General features: G+C 34.0%; 1 pseudogene; it reads left to right on the forward strand.

Annotated features, from left to right (window-relative positions):
- The first annotated feature begins 12640 nt into the window (after window positions 1-12640).
- LOC101098014 lies at window positions 12641-13495 on the forward strand (annotated as a pseudogene).
- Window positions 13496-20998: the final 7503 nt, after the last annotated feature.

The following is a 20998-nucleotide window of genomic DNA, read 5'->3' on the forward strand; positions in this document are numbered from 1 at the left end:
TCTCAAGTCCTAGCCAGAGCAATTAGGCAAGAAGAAGAAATGAAAACATCCAAATTGGAAAGGAAGAAGTAAAACAGTAATATATGCAGATGACGATATTATATTTAGACAATACCTAAGAGTCCACCAGAAAACTGTTAGAACTAACAACAACAACAAAAATTAAGTGAAGTTGCAGGATACAAAACCACACACAAAAGTCTGTTATGTTTCTATCCACTAGTGATAAACTACCACAAAGAGAAATAAAGAAAAGAATCCTGTTTAAAATTGCATGAAAGAAATAAAATACCTAGGAATAAATGTAATCAAGGAGATAAAAGACCTGTATACAGAAAACTACAAGACATTTAGAAAAGAAAATGAAGATATAAATAAAAGATATTCTTTGCCCATGGATTAGAAAAATATTGTTAAAATATCCATACTATCAAAACTCCAATGGCATTTTTCACAAAACTAGATTAAACAACCCTAAAATTTATATAGAACCACAGAAGACTACACATAGCCAAAACAATCTTGACAAAAAAGAACAATGGTGGAGGCATCATGCTCCCTGGCTTCAAATTAAGTGACAAAGCTATAGTAACTAAAACAGTATGGTATTGGCATAAAAGCAGACAGGGGTCGATGGAACAGAATTCAGAGCCCAGAAATAAACCATTGCATATAATGTCAACTAATTTATAACAAAGGTGTTAAGAATATACTTTGAGAAAGGACAGCCTCTTCAATAAATGATGTTGGAAAAACTAGACATGTACACACAAAAGAATAAAACTGGATCATTATCCTGGACCATACACAAAATTTAACTCAAAATGGAGCAAAGATTTGAATGTAGGACCTTAAACCATAAAACTTTTAGAACAAAACATAAGTGTAAGCAACTTGATACAAGTCTTGGGGATGATTCTTTTGAATCTGACATTAAAATTAAAAGCGTCAAAAGCGAAAATAAAGAAGTGGGACTACATCACACTAAAGACCTTCTACATCGCAAAGAAACTATCAACAAAATAAAAGACCACTTACTAAATGGAAGAAAATATTTACAAATCATATATCTGATAAGGGATTAATATCCAAAACACATACTCATACAACTCAACAGCAAAAAAACAAATAATGCAATCAAGAAATGGGCAGAAGATCCAAATAAACATTTTTCTCCCTAAGAATACATACATATGGCCAATAGGTACATAAAAAGATGTTCAATGTAATTAATCGGGGAAAGGCAAATCAAAACCACAATGACCTATCACCTCACACCTTTTAGAATGACTATTAGCAAAAAAGCAAGAAATAACAAATGTTGGCAAGGATGTGGAAAGAAGGGAACCCTTGTGTACTGTTAGTGGGAATGTAAACTGGTACAAATCCACTATGAAAAATAGTATGGAGGTTCCTCAAAAAATTAAATGTAGAACTACTATATGATCCAGAAATTTCACTTCTGGGTATTTATTTGAGGAAAATGAAAATACTAACATGATATATGCAGCCCCACATTCATTGCAGCATTATATATAATAGTCAAGACTTGGAAACAACCTAAGTGTCTACCGATAGATGAATGAATAAACAAATTGTGGTATATACATAATGGAATATTATTCATCCATAAAAAGTAAAGAAATATTGCCATTTGTGACAACATGGATGGGCCTCAGTGACATTATGATAAATGAAAGAAGTCACACAAAGGCAAATAGCTTATGATCTCTCACATATTCAATGTAAAACAATCAAAAACAAAACAAAACAACAAAAATTACTACTAAGCTCACAGATACAGAACAGAGATTGGTGGTTGCCAGAGGCAGGTAGTAGAGGGTGGGAGAAATGAGTGTAACAGATACGAAGATTTTTTTAAAAATTAAAAATGGTTATGCAGAGGAAGACAGCAACCAGGAAACTTCTTGATGGGAGACAATTCTGTTCAAGAAGGAGGAAATCATTGATGGAATATAATTCACTAGGTGCTTACATCTTGGAACTTACCATATTTGTTCTTATATCTGTGTCTAATGCATATCTATTTCCCCCCTCATGTTGATCTTCCAGTTATTTCCATTTTACTTCATCAAATGGCTTCTCTGAGTCTCATACTCAGCTCTCCAACTGCTCACTTTATGTCTTAAAGTTTCCTATCTTAGTAAAATGTATCCATTCAGTTGGATAGCACATATTATTTGAATGCCTAAAACATATCAAGAACTGTGACTATAAGGAGTGCAATACATAGCTAAAATATTTCACTTATTCTCAAGTAATTAACAATCAAAATGAAAATGTCATTATTTCATTCATTTATCCAACAAATATTTATTTAGCATCTGCTTTGTCTAAGGCACTATCCTAAAATCTGGGATGATAAATTTCCTGATTTTATGGAGCTTACAAAATAGGGGGTTGGGTAGTAAAATAGATAAAATTGATTGAGAAGTAGCTGTATAAAATGGTGATAAATTCTATAAAGAAAAAAAATCAGGATAATATATAAAGAATAACAGGTTGATGGGATGGAAAGGAATAGATATAAAGTTAAAATTTTGTTTTCTAATTCAATTTCTGTGTACTGACACCTAACAAATGAGGATCTCCTAACTCTGCTTTAAAAATTCAATATTTTTTTACAGATTACTTCCTTAATTGGACATTTTGGAGACAGCATCCTTATAACATATCTTTAGATTTTTCTGAAATTGCACATGCTTTCCTATGTACATCAAATTTAAAGTAACTTAATTTACCAATTTACATTAATTTGGTCTACATTTATGAGAAGCAGGCAGTAAAAGGACCAGTTGGATGTGCATATATTTGTTTCATCAAGTCTTATGATTCTTGTGTAACCCTTCATTCCTCAGTTCACACTTGTCTGGAGGTAAGAGTAGGATTATTATAACAATAATAATTACAGTACAATAAATACCCAGACTCGTGTATGCATTTATATTGAGAGCAGAAACCATTACAACCACATAGATTATTCTCTATAGTGACGGGGCTCTACTATACCAGGGAACTTTTTTCCAGGAAGATGAGAGATAAAGAACTTCATTTTTCCTTCCAGGACCTTCCCCCCAAATTCCATTTAGGTAAATATCAAACCATTAGACATATCAATAAGTGGCAACAAACAACTGTTTACTCTGTAAGACTTCAAAATCCTCACCTTCTCTTATCCCTGAGTAAGAGTAGAAATGGATTTGGTGAAAAACTCAGATCAGCATTCCCAGAGAGTAAAAATAGTAAGTGCAAATGTACAGAGGCAGAAATACACACACACACACACACACACACACACACACACACACACACCCCTATATGGAGTGCAGAGTGATTAGTTGATAGTGACAGAAAAATGGACCAAGTTCATGAAGTCATTGTCTTAGAAATAAGGATTTGTTTTATTTTATCATAGGTGGAAAAAAATCAAATGATGCATTTAATCCAGGATTTTGGTATAGGCTATGTAAATATTGGTTTGTGGGCTGGCTTGAAGACAGAAACAGACTGGAAGAAAAGGTAATAGTTAAAAAAAATATTCTGCTTCAATCCAGGCCAAAATGGATAAAATTTATACTCAAATATTAAAAAAATTATAATAGATACATCTGAACAATAATGAAGTGATTTTAAGTCAAGATGGATGTGTATTATGAGAAGGGAGATGCCTTTTAGTCTAAAGTTTCTAATTCCAGAATTTTTTGGACTGTAGTCTCAATACAAGGGAGATAGAAGATAAACTAATTTTATGAGGAAATAGTTTAATTTTTGACCCACTGTGTTTTAATTGTCTGTGGAACATTTAGTCAGACATACCAAGTAGCAGGTGTATACTTTAGGAGAGGAATTTCTATATATATATATATATATATATATATATATATATATATATATATATATATAGTAGAGACAATAATTTGTACATGTTGATAAAGACTCTTGATTAAACTCTAGCCAGGCTCCTCTGAGCCTTCTTGACTAGGCCTCAACCTTGACCTATAAAGATGTGAACAAACACTAACACAGTTTCTAGTAGCATCCTTGGGGTGCATCCCTAGACCCTCTTAAAGTGCTTGCCTGAGAAAAATCAAGGCTGCCAGACGAATTTGCTCTTTGTTCCACACCTGAAGATAGAGCCCCTGTCTCCAGTCTCTGGGGGAGGGTAGGAGGCCAACTTTGATAAGTTCAAGTTAGCAAACACAGATGGGTTTCACAAAGACAACTCCTGACTCTGTGATCTTTCACTTCCCTGACTTTGCTTAAGCCTCTGCTCTTCCCCTTCATACTCCCTCATTTTTTCCTTTAAAACAATTGCCTGTCCACATATCAGAATAGAGCTCAGTTCTTTCCCCTACTCTCAGTAGTTACTGAATAAAAGCCATTTTAGATGTTTAACTATGGTCCAGCTGTATTTATCTCTGACAGTATTTAGTCAAGTATTTGGACACAATACTTAGGTGGGAAGCACATAAAGTGACAAGGTTAGCACATGAATCCTCACTATGATGAGCAGGGGTTTGGAAAGGATCTTCTAGAGAAAGAAGAAACAAGCAGAAAGCACAAAAGATTACAGTTTTAAAAAACTGTAATATCTTAAAAAAATAAAAATATTAAAATTTAAAAGCTGTAGTATCTTGAATTGATAATATTCTGAGGGCTAATAGTTAAAACATGCTAATATAGTGTTTTGAAGAGGAATGCAATATAATTTGATGATGTACAGTCTCTTAAAGAAAAACACAAAGACATACTCTGAGCTATAAGTAATCTCCTGGATTTTTAAATTTTTCTTGGTCTTTCTTTTATTTTAGCTTTGTTCAAACTCTAGTTTCTTGGCTTCTCAGTTTGTTTCTCTAGCATCTAATGCAAAATTTTTGGTATCCCAGTTCATAGCTTGCTTCTCCACTCTTGGGCAAGACTAATGACCTAAGGTTTAAGCTTCTCTGATGTCCTCACAAAACATCTTTTAGGAGAGGGATCCAGGGTCCACAACATATAAGTGGTTTGGTATAACCTGCATCTGAGGCTTTACCTGACTCAGAGATAGCCAGATGTCAGTAGTGCATGCTATTGGTTAGCATACAAATATCATAACTATCTGCAGTTTATATTTTTAAAAAGACAACAAATAGTACAACTTTATACAGGATAGCCTTAGTATAAACTGTGAGTGAGTGTGCATGAGTGTGAGTGTGTGTGTGTGTGTGTGTGTATCTAGTATTTACTTTAGAATCAGATACGGGTTTGATACGCAAGACCCAGGGTTTTATATAGAGGAAAAATTAAGTAAGTCTCTTGGGATTTAGAAAACAAGGCAATTGTTGGATCATAGGTAGTGCTATTTTTAGTTTTCTGAGGAACCTCCATACTGCTCTCCAGAGTGGCTGTACAAGTTTGCATTCCCACCAACAGTGCAAGAAGGTTCCCCTTTCTCTACATCCTTGCCAACATCTGTTGTTTCTTGTGTTGTAAATTTTAGCCATTCTGACAGGTGTGAGGTGGTATCTCATCATGGTTTTGGTTTACAATCCAGCAATTGGACTATTAGGTATTCACCCAAAGGACACAAAAATACAGATTTGAAGGAGTACCTATACCACAATGTTTATAGCAGCATTATCAACCACAGCCAAACTATGGAGAGAGCCCAAATGCCCATCGACTGATGAATGGATAAAGAAGATGTGGTTATATATATAATGGAATATTACTCAGCCATCAAACATAATGAAATCTTGCCATTTGAAATGACATGGGTGGAGCTAGAACGTATTATGCTACATGAAATAAATCAATAAATCAGAGAAAGATAAGTACCATATGATTTCACTCATATGTGGAATTTAAGAACATATGTAAACATATGGGAAAAGGGGAAAAAGGTAAACAAACCACAAGAGACTCTTAACGATAGAGAACAAACTGAGGGTTGATGGAGGATGTGGGTGGGAGACGGGCTAGATGGGTGATGGGTATTAAGGAGGGTACTTGTTATGGTGAACACTGGGTGTTGTATATGAGTGATGAATCAATGAAGGCTACTTCTGAAATCAACATGGCACTGTACGTTAACTAAAATTTAAATAATAAAAAATAAATGGAAAAACAAAACAAAACAAAAACAAGGCAGAAGTCTGAACTCTAACATAATAGAAGATCTACAGATACAGTGGGTCATTTTAACCTTTGTGCATGGGCTTTACAGTATTATTCTCTTTCATTTGTTGTTGTACTGTGTTTTGTCATATGGTTTCCTTTCTAGTCTGATGAATTTTCACATTTACCCTCCATATTTCTAATTCTATTTTCTTCATGGTTTATTTTTCCCCCTTATCCTTTTTAATGCATTTTAGTTTACTCACAAACTTTTGTTATCTACCCACTTACATCTTAATTTAATTCTGTTGTCTTTTAAGGTTAGCCAAGGCACTGCTCATAGTTCATTTCACTGAGAAAGTGCAACTTTCTAGAATTCAATCTGTTTTTTATGATAATTCATTTGGGGGGATGTTTTTACCTTTGAACTTTTAGCTTGATGGTCCTTTTTTGGTCTAAATTATTTTTCATGATCTCTATACTTTATTTCTTTAGTTATTTTCCTTTTTTTCAAATGAAATGTCCAGATAGCCACATCTGTGTATGTCTTTGGTTCCTTTCATTGTTTACATAGACAATGACTGAAGTCGTTTCCTCAGATTAGTAGCTAGAGAACAGATTAGTGTTTGTACTTTTCAGAACAATTCTAATTTCTAGCTCACAACTGCTTCTGCTGTCTCCATTTCTAATTCTCTGATACTCTAAAAAACAGAATTCATTAGACTCTATAATTTCTACAATTTCCTGCTCTGATCCACTACCTGATTCACAAATAGCAATGGAGTGATTTAATTGTTAATCTCCCTTTTCCTGTTAATTTTTAATGGCATGAGGGTACTATTTTTTTAATGTTTATTTTTGAGAGAGAAAGAGAGAGTGAAACAGAGCAAGAGGGGGAAAGGGGCAGAGAGAGAGGGAGACACAGAATCTGAAGCAGGCTCCAGGCTCTGAGCTGTCAGCACAAAGCCTGACACGGAGCTCAAACTCGTGAACCACCAGATCATGACCTGAGCTGAAGTAGGATGCTTAACCGACGGAGCCACTCAGGCGCCCCAAGGGTACTATTAATGTTTATTTTTGAGAGACAGAGAGAGAGATCGAGCGAGGGAGGGGCAGAGAGAGAGGGAGACACAGAATCCACAGCAGGCTCCAAGCTCTGAGCTGTCAGCACAGAGCCCAACCGCGGAGCTCAAACTCATGAACTGTGAGATCATGACTTGAGCCGAAGTTGAACATTTAATCAACTGAGCTACCAGAAGCCGCACCATGAAGGTACTATTAAACTCTGCCATCAATGGTTCTTATAAGGGGAGACTACACACAAGAGTCTTGAGGTCACAATCCAAATAAAAAATGTACTAGTTTTATTTATCTGTAGAAGAAACCAAGACAGAATTCTCATAAAAAAGACTATACATATGGAAGGTTATGTGGAAGAAAGATTATCGCTATCATCTTATATCTAGATCTTGAAAACCATGTCAACTTAAGGTGCCCAGGTGAGCTTACTCTCTGGGGCCAAAAGCAAAGGAGATGGTCGTAGGAAGAAAAAAAAGATGAAGATAATGTTTCATCCTGGGCTGGAAAAGAGAAAACAGCCAGCCTTGCTTCTGCTTTTCAAGCACAGTACATTGCCTGGTGGTGAAATGTATCTGCAGGAATTGTAAGAGGGCTAAGTTACCAAAACATGGATACTGAAAACAGAAATATTCACACTAACTATGCTCTCCCCAACCCCCTCCCCCCCCCAACACCCCGTTCCCAGTAGTTGAGAGGGGAATTCTAAGCAGTAATTCCAGTTACTGCTATCCAGTTATCCAGTTTGTATTGGATAGGGGATGAAAGGGGCCCTGAGGATTGTTCCTCCTCTTCCTAACTATCTAATTTCATTCTATTTCTGAATATAGAAATACTGTGTAGAGTAAAAAAAAAGGGAAATTATCTGAAAACTCCAAGAAGAATCATTTTTCAGTAAAGATCGGGTTGTCATATTTTCTATAGTTTTTGAAAACGGAGATATAATGAAACTTCACACCTTTTGTTAGGACAAGCTGTTTGGTGAAAAAAAGCATAATATTCCAAGAAGCGAACCTTAGATCTGCTTTTCTAAACCTAACAGCATCAATTTTATAGGTACCGAAAATTTCAGATTTTCATATATTGCTTTAAATCTTACTTTTTAATAGTGATATGTTTCCATTTTTATTGCAATTTTGTTGGTATTTTATCAGAGAGTTGAAAAAGGCTACATTATATGGTCTTATTCAAATGCTTTTCTAAACTAGCAAATTATTTATTCTTTTAAAGAAGAATAGATATATTTAAATAATAAACAAGTTAGTAATTACCTATTATGACTAATAGAATTTCTAATGTTTTGCTTTAAAAATTGTGTTCTACATGAGGCGCCTGGGTGGCTCAGTCGGTTAAGCGTCTGACTTCATCTCAGGTCATGATCTCATGGTCTGTGAGTTTGAGCCCTGCATCAGGCTCTGTGCTGACAGCTCAGAGCCTGGAGCCTGTTTCGGATTCTGTGTCTCCCTCTCTCTCTGACATTCCCCCCTTCATGCTCTGTCTCTCTGTGTCTCAAAAATAAATAAATGTTAAAAACTGTGTTCTACAGATTTAGAGATTGTATGGAAAATCAACACTGTATCAAAAGCACATTTGCACGCACCTGCATATATGTGTATGTATGTGTGTACATGTGAGAGAATAAAATGTCATGTTTGTGTGAATGAATACAGTTGCCTTTATAGCAGTATTTTGGCAATATTTTTATACCACAGAAACAAATAACTGTTCCTAAAGTAGAATGGGTTATAAACTCTATGAGCTTACATTTATTTGTTTTATTGTAACACAAAGCCCAAAACATAAAAAGAACTCAATAAATACTTGTTAAATGACAAATTAGAGATTGGTATATTGTCTGAGAATGTGTCTTTCTAGGAGACTACATAGTAAGTTAAAAGACGACAGTACTTGTAGAAAAAGAAAAGCTGACTTTTATTTATTCCATGGTTGGTTTCTCCAAGAACATTCCAAAAAGGATTGCAATTAGCAGTCAAACTAGTGAAGTGTTTGTAGGTGTGTTGCAAACATGTGTTCATTTAACAAAGAAAAAAATACGAAGATCTTTGCAAGAATTTTCATGTACTTTTTTTTCCCGGGTATGTAGCCAGAGGATAAACAAGGGAGCAAGTGAAGCTAAAAAAACTATTAGTAGAATAGCATTTAAAATAATAAGAATAAAAATAAAATCATATGCTGTGACCCAGAACAGTGTTGTAATTAAATTTACTGGGGCAGAAAATTTACTTTGTGAATTAATATCACCTTTTGGCAATTTAATGTCTTTTGGTATAAATACAAATCCATATTATCTTTCCATCTATTTTATATAACAATATTTACTCCAGTGCCTTCTTAAAAATAGAAACCACTACTTTAATGCTTAAGGACACGTCTAAAACCAGTATCTCACAATTATTTTAGCTTTACTTTCTCTCTAAAACTTTATCCAAAAAAAGCCAAACTAAAAGTTATTTGGTATAAGCATTGAAAGGATAAAACATGATCAGCCCATAATAACTACCATTTGCTTTATATGGAAAACTACTGAAACACATGTTAAGGAAAACATTTTATTCTCCCTGTCCCATGAAGGAGATTGTAACTCACTTGGCTTCTCTGTACACCCTCATTATTCCTACTGAAAGGAGGAGGAGTAAAATATCTAATGGGATTTTACAGTTTTGCCTTTCCTTTTACTCTGTGATACTAGGGTCTCTCTGCTCTTGCCCTTGCATCAAGTTCAATGAGCAAGGTCTGTTCCTGTGAGCCAGGTCTGTGGTTTTCTAACAGGACCTGTTATGGTCAGTCTAGTTCTAGTTAGCAGTTTTGTTCCCCCCATCTATGTCCTCCGGGTACCATTAGGTTGTAGTTGTTACTTTAGAGTTGGTAATAGAACTGACTTTTTATTTTATTTTATTTTATTTTATTTTATTTTATTTTATTTTATTATTATTATTTATTTATTTATTTTTTATTTGAGAGAGAGTGCAAGTGGGGGAGAGGGGCAGAGGGAGAGATAGAGAATCTCAAGCAGGCTCCACGATCAGTGAGCAGCCCATGCAGGGCTCAATTCCACAGCACTGGGATCATGACCTGAGCTGAAATCAAGAGTCAGACAGATACTCAACCGACTGAGCCACCCAGGCACTCTGGAACTGATGTTTTAAAAGGTGAAGTATAGTTGACACACATTGTTAATTTCAGATACACAACATAGTGATTCCACAGGTCTATATGTTATGCTATAGAGAGCTAACATTTTTGCCTCTAATTGTCTGTCTTCTCTTTTTTAACTAGTTCAGAAGTAAAGTAGCAGAGATAGGGGTGTTGTTTATAGAGTTACCTGAAACTCTAGCATCATGGAAAATGTATAAAATATTTATGTCAAGAAATATTGCTCAGACTAAAAAAAAAGCTGGGTGCCAAAATTATTCTAGGACATCAATGGCTAAGAAATGTTAATCTTCTATCCTTTGTCTTGAATAAAATAAATATCAGTTACCCTTCCATTTTTTTTCATTAGTAAAATAAATGGGTATTCTAACTGTTTACCAGATGCATCCATTCCAGATATTATGGAACTAATGCTAAAATATTAAAAATATCTCCCTGAAAATAAATGGCTTAGCACATACTGTCTATGTTTCCATGGTGATATAATCATTTTATTATGTTGAATCAGCTCAACAACAGCCAGTATTTTCTTCATTGCAAAGAAGCATATGCTGTAGATCTATGTATGAATAATCAGTTTGTTGGTATTATCTCACAGAGAACAAAATTGTATAGTAGCAATATGTAAGTTTTTCCTCATTTTAATGTCTTCACATGAGATAGTTTTAACACTAATAATTATAATCACTAAAAACATTATCCTTTCTTCATACAGTCTTAAAAAGCAAAATAGTACATTAATTTGCTTAATTTTAGAATGTTGATTGTATTTACATTCTTTACAAAGTGCTTAATAGATTCTTATAGCACTATAGATTTATTTTTGATCTTATTTATTCATTCATTCAAGAATGTTGACTGGTATCTACTCTGTTAGAGGCAATGTACAATCGTAAACAGTACTCACAGTAGCTACTCTCATGGAGCTCACTTTCTATATTTTACAAAATAGGGATCATAATATTTATACTTTTTCTAAAATTCTTTTTAAGATGATAGAATTTTTTAAGTTATTTATATTATAAATATTATTTGAAAATACCATTGTAATATATTTGTATAATGTTACATTTGTGGATAAATCACAATATGCTAAATCAATTTCTTATTTTTAGACAGTATGGCTGTTTCCAATTTTTTTAAATGACAATAATGTTGCAATGACAAACCATATGCAGTCACTTTAAGTACATCTGTATTTTTCGGGGGTGGATAAATTTTAGGGTCCAAATTTTTAATCTTTTAAAAACCATTTTATAACTAATGCCAAGCATACCTGATTGTCTGAATCAATTATCCTCTATATTTCTTGGTTAACTTAGTGCAAAAAAACCACACAAAATTATACTGTATGCCATTTAAAATATATGCAATTTTAATAATAAAATTATATAGCATAATCAAATAAATCCTGTAACCTAGTCATCTTAAACTGTGTCTAGATTTTCAGAATTTTTTTTTCAAGATATTCCCCCAACTGAAAAAGAAATTTAGATAATCCAACTTTAGGTGAACACTAATACATGTAATTAGTTTCTAGTCTACCTCCACAACCCAAGGGTTGTTGAAGGTATGAGGTTATTAGAGCACAGCAATCAATGTTCATAACAATTGTCCTGTCAAATGGTGAGATTGCTTTATTTGCTGTTAAATTATGGATTATTTCAAAGCTTTACTCATACTATCAAGCTATTAAGTATCTACTGGCTGCTTAAAAAGATTATTCTCATTTCAGAAAGTTTTCTGTCATCCCCATTGTCACTTACTGATCTGGAAAGCATGTGAGCTGTATATGACTTTTTACAGCTAGCTCTGATGAGTCAGTCTTCAAAGTCTTAAAACACACACACACACACACACACACACACACACACACACACACACACCAGGTGGGAAAGAGTAAAACAGTGAGAAAGTAGCTCTAACCTCTGAAATATTATCAAATGTTAATGAAAGACTATAATTTTCATCTTTTTATTCAAAGTAGAATAAAACAATATCATTTTCCCATCTGAATTACATTGCTAGCTCAGGTCAGATCAATGGCAAATTTAAATGGAACATTTTATAACTGTTTCTCTATCTGAATAGTTTCCAATAGTTTAGAACTTCAAATGTTAAACTATTCATAAATAACAAAGATGACAGAAAAAAGTCTTCATTCTTAAGGTGACCCACATTCATTAAAAAATGTTCATTGTCACGAGTTCCTTGCTGGGCAGCCCCCACGGTAGCCGCCGCTGAACCCGCTGCCACCGCCCCTGAGTAGATGATGGCTATGCCTCCCACGTATGCTGATTGATCCTGGCAAATCTTCCAGGGATGTCTTCCCCAAGGGTTATGGGTTTGGCTTAATAAAACGTGACTCGAAAACAAAATCTGAGAATGGACTAGAATTTACAAGATCAGGTTCAGCCAACACTGAGACCACCAAAGTGATGGCAGTCTGGAAACCAAGTACAGATGGGCTGAATATGCTCAGGTGTTTAGGGAGAAAAGGCACACCGACAACACGCTAGACACAGTACTGTGGAAGATCAGCTTACACGTGGATTGAAGCTGACTTTTGATCCATCCTTCTCACCAAACACAGGAGGGAAAATGCTACATCAAGACAGGGTATAAGCGGGAACACATCCACCTGGACCATGACATGGATTTCAGCTTCCCCAGCCCTCCAGTCTGGGGCGCTCTGGCGCTGGGTTATGAAGGCTGGCTGGCTGGCCACCAGATGAGTTCTGAGACTGCAAAGTCACCAGTGACCTAGAGGAGTTTTGCGGATTGTTCCAAGACTGATGAATTCCAGCTCCATACTAACGTAAACAACGGGACAGAGTTTGGTGGCTCCATTTATCAGATGGTGAACAAGAAGTTTAGAGACTGCTGTTAATCTGGCCTGGACAGCAGGAAGTAGTAACACTCGTTTTGGAACAGCAGCCAAGGATCACGTGGACCCTGACACCTGCTTCACAGCTAAAATGAACACTCGAGCTCCAGCCTGATAGGTTTCAGGTACACTCAGACCCTAAAGCCAGGTATCTAACCAATGCTATCAGATCTGCTGGATGGAGAGAATGTCAATGCAGGTGGCCACAAGCTTGGTCTAGGACTGGAATTTCAGGCCTAAATGAATACTGTACAATCATTTATTTTTAAACTATTTTGATCATAGCTAGCTTGAAAATTTAGTGTACCTTTTCGTGTTGTGTGTCTGGGATGCAAGTAATGCTAAATATCATGTTAGATATTTTACAGTTGGTTAAAGATGATTCAGGTTTAAGGTGTTAGCCTTTCAGAGGTACAGAAGAAACCCAATGCCAAAAAAAAATCCTTTCAGCTGTAGACTTGGGGGGAACTTAGTGGCTCCTCTAGAGATGTCAGGCTTCTTTTTTATCTAGTAATGGCTGCAAGTGGAAGCTGATAATTTGTAGGCACTTTGTGAACTGGTATTGAGTACATGAATGAAATTATGACTTCCTGAGAATTGAACTTCGGTTTCCTACCCAAATGAAGGAGAGACTCATTGTGGTGCATACAAACTCATCTTAAAGAGACTTTTTTTAGACAGATTTTCATGAACTGTTTTCATCTCATGTCATCACCTCATTTACACCAAAAGTAGTCTGCAAGGCAGGATAGCTATTTCTTTTGTGCCATTTTGGGGTGGAGGAGGTGGATGTGATGAAGCCAGTAATTCATGACTTAATTCCCTCTCACATTGTGTTTTTGTGCCCTTGCACCATATTATGAAAGAGCTTCTGAGAGTCCCAGCTGTAAGCTGGCAAGAGTCTCTGTGAACATAATCACATGGTGACAACACTTGAAATCTAAATTGGACTTCTCTTATATTCTTGCCACTCAGTTTATTTTTTCGTAGTTTAATGGGTACATTTTACAGTCTTCCATTTTGTGTGGAATTAGATCCTCCCCTTAAAAATGCTGTAATTAACATCACGTAAAGTAAAACTTGTATAAAATATTAAAACCTAAAAAAAAAGTTCACTCTTTTTAGTAAATGAAAATTTGAAGGGTTCACTAATGGTTTTACCTAGCAAGATAATTTTCTTAACCTGAATTTATAAATTTAGGTGATATAGCAAAAAATTAGCTGAGTTCCGTGAAGGATCCCAATCTTTGTGTGTGTGTATATAACATTTTATCTCAAATATTAATTATACTCTTCAAATATATGAAATATTTTTCATCAAATAATTATACTAATAAATTATTTAACTTTTATTTATTGTTCTTGTAGATTAATCTCACTCTTAATTAGATAGTAATTATCTCTCTAGTTTTAATATTATTGGATACTTGCAAAATGTATTGGTCATTACACATTTCATCCTTTAAGGATAAGCTGCTATGTGGGTAATTAGATGGGTAATTGATTTAATGGATTTCTTACACTAACAAGGTTAAAGAACTTCTTGTGCCCTTTAATTTCTTTATCTTTAAAGATCACACACATACACATTACTTGAAGTAGGACCCAGGTGTGAAGAATTCACTATTCTTAAATAGTAATGGCAGCTAAATCTTGAATATTTATTATGTACCAGGTACTATTTTATTTACTTTATATGTATCACTCATACCTCTCCTTTGAGTAAGGTGAAACGTGCTCTCCATGTTATGTGTGAGGAAACTGAACACTGAAAAAATTACATAACTTGCCTAAGTTCTTACATCTTGTAAGTGGCAAAGCCAAGATTCATGTCCAAAGCAATTAGACTTATAAACCCATTATATTAAACATCATGTTATATAGTATATTATTTTATAAAATATGTATTACACCACAAGAAGGAGAAATAACAGAAGTTCAGAAGAAGAGATAATTTGGGGCTCAAATTAAAATTCTGACAAAACAGGAGCTTTATATAATAGGCACTGCATATCATTCAGGTGTAGGACAATTTTAAGTTCATTATCTCATGTAAGCTTCAAATAATCCTATAATATTTTTTTCTTCAAAATTAACAAAACTGATAACTGGAATTTGAACCCAGGCTCTCTCCAGAATAAGATCATCTTTCTGCTACAATGTCTCTCCTTATTAAACATAGTAAAGAAAGTGGCTGAGACTGAATTTTTTCTGTGTGATGTCCTTCAAAAATATCTTCTGATTATGAAATTAAAATAAAAAAGCATTATTAAGTACTGGGTGAATTATACGCTGTTTTGTGATATCAGTAACAGTTTTCAATTTACTATATGGTGGTAGCTATTCTCCAGTTTTGTCATGGATGTTGGAATGGTATTCACAAGACAATCAACACTTCTCTAAATAAAGACGATTTCTAACTAGTGTATCTTTATACTGACTTAACCATTCCTTAACTAACTTATAAAAGTTAAGCTGGAGTTGGATACTCTGTTATTAGTAGAGCATCCCAATGTATCAAATTACTATAAAATGGGGGAAAAATGGTAGGAACACAAATTTTATTATTGAGCAGATGGCAAAATTCTGATTTAAAATAATTTCAGGCAATTAACAAGTAGCATTATCAGTAGTACAATGTTAACTATTTTCAAATAAATTACTTTGTATTTAATATGTAATAATATTAATCATCTCAAACAAATTTTTGAAGTGAACACTGTGCATGTCAATCTAATTTTTAATGGCAAGAATTTAGGCAATTTACACCTACCATGATGAGGAAGTAATTGTAATACATTCTGCCATTATATGTAATAATACGACAAGCTAATCAATAGAAATGGCAAATTCATTACTATATTTTCCAGTATTCGGCTAAAAAATATTCCGTAGGGTATTCTTTCTTAGAGTATGCATGAAATCCTATGAAAGTATTCATTTTAATCCAGCAATTATTACTGAGAATGAAGAAAAAAGTAATGAAATAAGAACTACAATCTAAAAAGATTCACTGCTATGTTCATAAACACATCACACAGGAAGTACAAAAACATTATGAATGACTTCTCTGAAGCCTAGAGTCAATTAAGGAAACAGTCTGAGAAGAGATAATTGTGTTCAATATCAAAAACAGTAAACGGCAGATACAGGGATGAAACTCACGCTAGGTGAATCTCAGTCCTATTCTCCTTTTATAACGTCTTGTTGGCATAGTCTCTCACCAAAAGACTTCAACAGAAGTTTGTTAATTATTTTGAAATCCATATGAAGCAACACTCTCTTAGAGTCATATCAGATGGATATTATGTTGGTTCTAAGCATCATGTGAAGTAGCCAGATTCGTTACTAATCATTCTTTTATCAACATATCATTTCTCACTTGTTAAATGCAGTGGAATGTGATGTGAATAGACATAGCTGGGACCTGATTGTATTGTGATTTTGTTGGACATAGTGCAGATCTCCTAATGCACCATTGGTTCCTTTTATCCTCTTGTCCCAGAATTTCTTTGCTTCCATCTACGTACTTTCCTCATTTCCAGACTAACATGCCCTTATGGACTTCTAATGCCTCTTACTGAATGCTCAACTTCCCATATAATTTTATTGTTAAATCTAAGTTTCTTCATTATACACTTCTGCTTTTGCAAAATAGCCAACCAAATTTTCAAATAAAAATATTCACAATAGGTCAGTGTTCAGAATGATTATAAACTGCTATAAATTTAATTATTTAGGTGTCCATATTTTCCTACACGTTTACTCCAATAATACATACAATGAATACCAAGCATTTTTTCTAACATGTATGATATCAAAAATACAATGAAATCCCAGACTTGATATAATTATTATCTAAGGCTTATGGTATATATATATTTTTTTTTCTTAAGAATTTGTCGAAGAAATACTCACATTACCTACAATCTGTTGCACTTTTATTTCATGTTGGTAATGGTCAAACTTTCCCCGCTGTACAAACGAGGCCAAGGGTAGTTATAAACTTAGCAAAGGAAATGGAAGAGGTCAGATTCAAGCCAGGCATGTATGACTTTTGAGCCAGAGCTCACCAATGCCTGTATTACATGCAGTAGCTCAATAGATTCCATTACCCATATACAGTCTGAACTTTGGCCAGTGACTATAAGTCTAAAAGACTGTATTTAGTTTCTCTTTTAAAGACTTTTTAAAAAATATTTATTTATTTTTGAGAAAGAGAAAGAGAGAGAGAGAGACAGACAGACAGACAGACAGAGCACGAGCAGGAGAGGGGCAGAGAGAGAGGGAGGACACAGAATCCAAAGCAGGCTCCAGGCTCTGAGCTGTCAGCACAGAGTCCCACGCAGGGTTTGAATTGACAACCGTAAGATTATGACCTGAGCTGAAGTCAGATGCTTAACTGGCTGAGCCACCCAGGCACCCCTTAGATTCTCTTTTAACTTTACTCCTGGAAGCTTTTTCTTCAAGCCAGAAAGATCTCACTTCCTCCCTCTCTCTCCACCCCCCCCCTCTCATTTCTAATAACTCATTTACAAAGAAGAAATAAAAGTTTTGCTAATTTGATCATTTTAACACACTTACAATGAAAGTAGGATGGAAGAAATGAGTCAGAGACATATAAAAAACTAGAGTGAAATAATCTCTAAACTATTTTAAGTAATCTAGTTAAATTTCAACTATGAGGTGTAAAGTTTCCTAGGCACTAAGCAATAGCTTTCATCACAAATTACTACTGATGAATACTTCTTTAATTTTGAAGGGAACGTAAAATGATTTTTGAAAGAGATATAACTGGGGAGAGGACAAAGAAGAGAGAATACTAAGAAGATGAAAATTGCAGAGCAAGTAATTGGAAGTTAATTTGAAAACTCCACTTTTGATGCTTGATATGATTATGTGCATTGTATAGAGCATGACTATTATGCATCAATCAACCAACCATGGCTAGCCTACCACGTCTAGATAGTTGAAGAAATAGGGAAAACAATAAAATAAGTTGAGAAAGTTGTGTGTGTGTGTATTGTCCTTACCTTTGGTACATCAAATGCTGAAGAATAGTTCAGTCATAAAATATGAAAGTGTAGCAGTTGTGATTTTAATGGTAGCATGTTATCGCTGTATTCACAATTGACATTTTATTTAGTTATTTTACATTTTTAAAATATTTATTTATTTTTGAGAGAGAGAGAGACAGACAGAGACAGAGACAGAGCATGAGCGGAGGAGGGGCAGAGAGAGAGGAGGACATAGAATCCGAAATAGGCTCCAGGCTCTGAGCTGTCAGCACAGAGCCTGGCACTGGGCATGATACCTGTGAACCACGAACCACGAGATCATGACCTGGGCTGAAGTTGGACATTCAACTAACTGAGCCACCCAGGTGCCCCCAGAATTGACATTTTAATAATTGTTTCTCTAATCATCACATCTGCTGAGGAAAATGTTTGGTGGAAGTTGAACTTTCAAGGGCCATTTTAAAATTTGAGGTTCTGTGTGACTACTGATAGACTGTATTTTGTTTTCTCAAAGGAATGATTTGCCAAGTTAATAAAATTTTCAAAGACATCAATTAGGTAAAGACAAACCTAAAACATAATAATTTTCCAAGTCAAAAATACAGTCAACTTATTTTTCCAAATATGCATACTTTAGGTATGACAATAAAATAAATCCTCATCAATATACTACGTATGAGTAGCTAGTGAACTTAATTTAGATTTAGAGTGAGTATGATGTTCAACACTGCACAGTGTAGATCTTATAATAAGCAACTGAATCCAAAACATATTATCTTCTGCAGAAACAAAAAGGACAAGAAATTGATATATACAACAGTGCTTCAGAACTGTTACCATCTTAAAACTTGGTATATTCTTTTCCTCTCAAGTATAAGTTTCTATTGGTCTGAAGTCTTACATACTTTTAGTTCATCCATTTTACAGTTTTTATAAATGGTCTCCTTTCTCTTTTGAAAGCCAACATATAGCCTTGGAGGCAAAGCTCAGTCAAATAGATTCTATTATAGTTTACTTATTTATTTATTTTTATGGGTTTTGGGGTTGTTTTTGTTTTTTACTCAAAGACTTAGTGATTTTTTTTCTACTTAAATTCTTTATATTTATCACAATACCTAGGTTTCTAGGGCTCATTTATTTATGTAAGTGCAACGTACGAAATACAATCCCAGCTGTAAGGACCTAGAGATTTTTATATTCAATTACTTCTTACGAAAGGCTTTCCAGGGCTCTAATTTTGGGGGGGGGCTATATTTACTTTTAGAGCCTTTATGGCTTTATTTTTGTTTTGATCTTTTGTTTGGAGATTATTTTGTGTATTATGCCAGTGAAACTACTTTTTCTTCCAAATGTTTACCAGTTATCCTTTCATAATGGCCTGAATTAGACCTTATGTTTTCTTCTTCAGTGATTTAATATTCCATTTCTTTCATGTACAAAATTATCTTTTGAGGGGTGTATTTTTTTAGCTTACTACACAATATTAATTTATTTTAATTTATTAAAATAATAAATAAATAATTTATTAATTAAATTTATTAATTTAATTTATTCATAATTCTTAATTTTCAAATATATTTTTGTCTACCATAATGTATTTCCTCTAGCAGATAAATTTGAGCATTTATATTCCCATTTATATATATATAAATATATATAAATATATTATATATATATTTATATATATAATTTATATATAATTTATATATAAATATATAAATATATATATATATAGAGAGAGAGAGAGAGAGAGGGAGAGAGAGAGAGAGAGACAGAGAAAGAGAGTGCAAGCAGGGGAGAGGGGCAGAGGGAGAGTGAGAGAGAGAGAATCTTAAGCAGGCTCCACGCTCAGCACAGAGCCTGACATGGGGTTCAATCTCATGACCTGGGGATCAAGACCTGAGACAAAGTCAAGAGTTGGATGCTCAACCAACTGACACACTCAGGCACTCCACAATTTCTATTTTATTTTTTGGTTATCATTTGCATAGCAAATCTTTGAGCCATCCTTATTTTTTCTCAACCTGTTGTTTAATTTGTATATTATTCTTTTTATTTTTCTTTTTTGAATATCCACAAAGAGAGAAATGGGTGTCTCTTTTTCAAATATGGATATTCTGTTATATCAACGAAACAAAAATCTTTCAACTAGCAATTACTAAGATTTATTTTTATTATAGGCATTTAGGTAAATACACACACATACATACAAACACGTTTGCAGACAGCCATTAATGTTATAAATTTATCAAGTGTATATCTTTCATTCTAGGATAATATGTTTAAAAAAGGCAATTATCATGCTAATGCAAATAACACAAAAAATTCCTCTTGATTTCTTTTAAAAAGAAAGAATATGCCTATAATGTATGAGTAACAGAAAATATAGAACTGAAATTTATTGTTGCAATTAAATAAAATTTAAGAAAAAAATAATCTGATATACATTAATTGTATAGATAATAGCATTTTACATATAATGATATTTTATAAGTGGCAAGTAAATCTCATGAAGGCTGTAACTGTTTGCCTTTTATATGTACAAGTCAATTTTTTTCTATGTACACATGGGTTCCTACCTGTCTATAAATCAGTTTGTATACAGGTAGATTTCCCTGATATTATATGCAATTAACCCCCTGTCTCTCTCTCTATCCCTTTCTCAAACAGAATTTTAAACAGTTCATGAGCAAAAAAAAAAAAAAAAAAAATTACAAAACCCCTA

This window comes from Felis catus, chromosome D4 (genome assembly GCF_018350175.1).
Source record: "Felis catus isolate Fca126 chromosome D4, F.catus_Fca126_mat1.0, whole genome shotgun sequence".
Taxonomy (NCBI): domain Eukaryota; kingdom Metazoa; phylum Chordata; class Mammalia; order Carnivora; family Felidae; genus Felis; species Felis catus.